Source organism: Protopterus annectens, chromosome 6.part0 (genome assembly GCF_019279795.1).
Source record: "Protopterus annectens isolate FY-2018-M chromosome 6.part0, PAN1.0, whole genome shotgun sequence".
Classification (NCBI taxonomy): Eukaryota; Metazoa; Chordata; order Ceratodontiformes; family Protopteridae; genus Protopterus; species Protopterus annectens.
The window spans coordinates 1610166330-1610172288 of record NC_056737.1 but is presented as its reverse complement, the minus strand read 5'-3'; positions in this window follow the sequence as shown (position 1 = coordinate 1610172288).

The following is a 5959-nucleotide window of genomic DNA, read 5'->3' as shown; positions in this document are numbered from 1 at the left end:
CGTGTTCTGTTTCATTTATATGTATAGCCATGGTTCATAGCTACCCTAACATATGCCTCAATGCTTCACTTACACAGCAGGCATCCATTCTCCTGCTGGGAAAACCACAGTACTACACATGCGACATTCCCTATTCCCTACTGCTCTGGACCCGTGCTGCATGTTTACTCACTCCAAAGATATTTAGAACTCCAAAGCTTATAGTCCTGGCACATACGTGTGTTTGATTGTCAGGGTGTTCATGTGGTCAATCTGGTTTAGGCTTGATCGACTGAAGACAGGAACGGCCCTGTACCCGTTTAAAAGTCAGAATTAGCACATGGACAGAGTTAGTCCCAATGTTAACATTCTACCTGTGTTTACAGACGCAGGGGTTTGGACACCTCTGACCAGATAATTATGTCAGCACTACATAATACGGGGTAGGGGGGGTTCCACTGGTGTTTCCCTTCACATTCATTACAAATGCTTTATTGTGGCTATGTTCATTCATTCATATATATATATATATATATATGTATATATATATATATATATATATATATATATATATATATATATATATATATATATATATATATATATACATAGATAGATAGATATATAGATATATATATATTTATATATCTGTCTGTACATACATATACACCTACATACCTATTTACATTTCCCATACAGTTGAATGTCCGCCGCGCATCCCCACTGCCTTTACCTCCCTATAGCCGAAGGATATTATTTTGGCCATCACATAAAATTAGCGGCCCTTACATGACTTGGACCCAGAAACAGACACACATTAGTCACTGGTTTAACCACTACACCATCCATGGTACATTCCGCATGGATGGCAGTTAGGATATATGACTTCACTACAGGTATTCAATAGTATTGGCAACAAATGTGACAGTTGGTTGGTGTACATATGTGTACGGACCTCTCAAACACTCAGAAACTAATTTCAACAGTGACAGGGACAAGGTAAGGACAAGTCAGGGACAATCACGGACACTTTTACAATATTAGTACTATTAAATTGAAACGTGTTGACAGATTCAGAGCATATGTATTAATATTTATTTTCTCAAGTTAAAAGCGTCTATTACTCTTAATTATTGTCATTATTCATTCAAGTGTCATTCAACACCTTTCCTCTGAAGGTCACTGGTTTTAGGAGGAATTAAGAGGCTGGCCAGTTATTGTGCGAATGCTCTGACCATTGGTAGCGTTGCCACATTTTCATATGTCCAGGATGGGATATATTCGGGACACACCAGATTTTTTAGGCCAACACATACCCATGGTCAGTACAGGATTTAAAACTTTAATTATTTTCCTAGATGAGAGCTTATTCCTGTAGCAGTTTAGTTGCTTATTCTGTTTCTTGTAAGATTCACATATTTTACATACAGAAATAACTGTTTTAGGCAACTGTTACATGAAATATGGTACATAGTTATTTCCTACAATCACAGGACATATGCCATTGTATCATTCTTAGTCAGGACACACCTACCCAAACAGGGACTGTCCCTCACAAAGTGGGACAGTAGGTACCCTGCTTACATCAGTGCCTTAATCACCCTATATCCAACTGCCACTATGCGAATGTGTAAAGTATATTTTCTCGATAATTCATGTGGGGAGCTGTGCATCACAGGCAGGTGTTTGATCCTGGGTAGTAGGTTCTGCATGACCGGCTGAAGGCTGAGCAGTCTCGTGAACCACTACTGCACATACAACTTGTGTCCAGATGTCTACAGGACTGGACATCATGTCATGATACCAAGTCTGATGTTTACACATGATACTTATCCCATGAGGGATATCCAAAAATTGAACAAGCCAATAACCTTCAATTTTTTTGGATTTATGAAAATGTGATAGGGTTTTACATGCAAGGGATACATAGTTTGCAATCCTGACACTGCCTAGGGTGACTCTGCCTACTAGATATGAGTAGTGGTCACTATGTGCAGATATGGCTGCGCCAACCTAGCAGCCTGAGTATGGCTGGATTTGGTGGACGTTCAGGAATGGGGGGGTTGTGTGCTGTAGAGGGGATGATGGGTATTCAGTTATGCATCCAGGTGTGTTGTAGTTGGATGGCTCAGTTCCGTCCAGACCATTATGTGGGTATGTGCCTGTGACATTTCTGTACATGTGTATTGCACATTTTAATATTCATATGTTTGTGTGATTGTGTTCTACAGTATGGCCTGTCAGGTTGTATTGCGGATGTGTATGTTTGTTCTTTGTGTTTTCTTCTGATTCGCTCACTGCTCCCTCATACACCTCCAGTTCACCTATTGTGCATCCAACACAGTCTCCCTTTTGCGGATTATTACATTACCCGTCCCCCCCACAGCCATATTCCACACACTCCATCCATCCCTTCTCTGGTTGATGGCCCATGGTACGGTCAAGGGAACACATTGCATACACTACATATCTCTGGTACCTGTATGGCTGTGAGGACTACCCTAGCATTTTTCACCTTCCACATACTGTACATCATGCACATAGGTACATGCAAATACTTATCTTTCATGACATGGCAGGTAGACCCGGGTAATACCCGTTCATCTTTGACACATCCTGACAAGGACGGCTTGGACCACAAATGGGCAGATTTTGGCCGAATGCTCTGACCATTGGTAGGGTTGCCACCTTTTTATATGGCCGGGATGGGATATATTTTGGACACACATCAGATTTTACAGGCCAACACATACCCACGGTAAGTACAACGGATAGTACTTTTGTTTTATGCTTAAATGTAAGCTTATTGTTGTAGCAGTTTAGATGCTTCTTCTGTTTCGTTTACTTGCTTATTCTATTTCTTGTAACATGTAGGTATGCTACATATGGAAATAACTATTGTATGTGACTATTACATGAGATGTGGGACATAATTATGTCATACAGTCACAGGATATTTTACATTTATAATGGTTTTGGTATGGACACAACTGTCCAGATGGGTACTGTCCCTCACAATGTGGGACAGGTGGTAACCCTGACCATTGGCCTAGACTTAGCTATTGGCGGCGCGCTAACACGATGCATTTCACTTTCACTTGGTATAACTATCAACACTGCATTAGAATACGGCCACGGGGTTTTAAATGTCATTTGTTCGAGGGATGGGGACTCAATATTCAGCTACGTGCATTTGTGTTTGCTTCTTATTTTTGTGTTTGCAAGAACTGTCTTGCATGCTTTGCATACATTTCAGCATCCACAGACACTGATAGGTGTGATTACGATTGCAGGCAGGCTGTAATATTCATCATTTTAGGTTGCACGTAAACAGCCGACATGTCCACACCTCCGTGCAGGGTTTCAACACGCCCCATGCACTCACGCATGTTTCCTATGCATGTGGATGTGGCGGCAGCGCGCCTTCATTAATATGCATATGGTGCTACTGCACCATCTGCACGCCGCATGGTCGGTGCAAGCCTAACGCCGGCCTTGCGCCGAGCTTCATGAATCCCGGGGTAGGTGTATTGTGAGTGTATTGTATGCATAGGCCATGACCATATTATATATGGGTTGATGCACCACATGCTGGCACACACAAGGTCAAACCTTAAGTAGCATCTTACCTTCACCTACATGATACTGCAATATAACAGAAAGATGATAAACTTCAACAATTGGCTGAGCTTCTGGTGTCATTCAAAGGGGATCCAGTCTCTGTCTGCCTGTGATGACATGATAGACAAGCCTTGTTGCTTCGCTACAGATGGTTTGCATGTATGCTTCTGAATACTGGCCAAGGCTCTTGCTGTCCCCATATTACCATTTTTAGGCAAGGCTCAAAGGTTCATAGGTTCATAGGTAGGTACTAGGCTATTGGCCATGGGGCCTATACAAGCCCAGCCAAAAAGGTACCCTGGCTTTTGCCACCCAAGAAATTTATTTTCCTGTGCCACTGTCGAGCAGAGAAACAAAAGTGATCCCCAGGGTGAATTTCCTATTTCCCATCCATTCATGCCAACCTGGTACTCCTGGACTGGGAAGAAGAGTTTGTTTTAAATACAGAATGGATGGAACATATTTCCTGTTACGTTTGGTATTTGGATGATTTATTCATTTTGTGGAAGGGTGACCTAACACAACTCACATATTTCATTGACTATATAAATCAGACAACCTCTTACTTACAATTTGTAGATCAACACAACAGGGTGGGTATTAATTACCTGGATGTATTTATATACAACGATGGTATATCTTTTCAGTCTCGTATTTATAGAAAAGACACATTCAGTAATGGGTATCTTGATTTCAGTAGTACACACTCATATTCACAGAAACGCAGTATATTGAAGGGGCAGTGCATTCGGGCTGCCAGAATGACATCTGTGGAAAGGGAAATGAAACTAGAAATGGAATTTATTTGGGAAAATGTTTAGGGAAAAAGGATACCCAACACACTTGATTAAGGATGTGACACAGTATGTAGTCCAAGAATGGGGTAAGAAATACCCACCTTTATTAGGGAAAGGGACAACCCCATCTTCTTTGAGCAACAACTCAAATGAGATGAATAACCTATGTGATACAACAGAGAAAAACAGAAGGGAAGGACGATACTTAAAATCCTTTATTTTGAAATATGGGAAACATGTTGGCAAGGTTAAAGAAATAATTAGCACCAATTGGAATATAATTACCAGTGATGAGGGTATCAAAGAATATGTTTGTGATAGGCCCACATTTGTGTACAAAACTGGGTGTAATATCAAAAGGCTTATTGAACTTAAGTCTAGTAGGCAATTTTCAAACAATTTTAACAAGAGTAAGGGGACCAAGAAATGTGGACGTTGTTCACAATGTGCTTTTATTTTTGAGGAAAACTGTTGCATACTTAAAAATGTCAATAGGAATAAAATTTGGTTTGCCAATGGGAACTGTCAGTCTCGACACTTGGTTTATTTAGCAATGTGTTGTTCATGTTCCTGTTTTTATTTCGGGAAAACCGACAGGCAGTTGAAGAATAGGATTTACGATCATTTATATTGTATAAAGAAAAATGATGAGAACAATGCCTTGTCTCGTCATATTATTAGTAGCAATACCTGTGAGAAGTTTAAGTTTGCAATTTTGGAAACTGCAAAGGTTAACCCAAGAGGTGGTGATATAAAAAGGTGTGTGGGTGAGAAGGAAATTAAATGGCAACTCAGGTTAAATGCAGCATGTTTTCCAGGTTTAAATGAGATGATTCCCACTAAGCCACTCATAAAAAACTTTTAAAAAAAACATATAGTAAATATATATAAAAAGTGGACAGTGCACATGATTCAATTAGATCAGGAGGTTGACAACTGTCTAAGGATGTACAGTATTTTATGTATTTAACACATTTATAAAAATACATATATATGTTTTTCCTGTTGAAAAATGTTTTTTATCATATTTTGTTTTGCATATTGGTTATATCCAGTAACAATGGCAATTTGAATTTCATTGAGCATAACATTTTAGAATTTATAAGTACAATAATGGCATTACAGCAAATTTAATTTTACATATGTAATATTGGTTGTGATCAATGATTAATTTTTTATTGATGCATTACAGTACACATTTACAATATATTCAATGATATATTTTTAATATATATTTTTAATTAACTAATTTGAAGCACAGTATGTAAGGGCAGTTTTGGTGTATGAAAGGTTTTAAAGTGCAACGAATCTGCTTAGACAAATAGATGTTGTCGCTTTAAATGGGAAGGGTGATACATATCATTACATTTAATTAGGAAGAAATGTTGGCGGTTATTTAACTATTTAAACTGTTGTTTTAGTATTTCAGTTTGGTCTGATGAAGTGTATTGTTATACATGAAAGCGCTTAACAAATCGTGTAAAGGTTCTTTTACAATAAAAACTTGTTTTTACAAAATAGAAAATTGTGTGGATCGTGGCTACATCTTTGGGACATTCGTG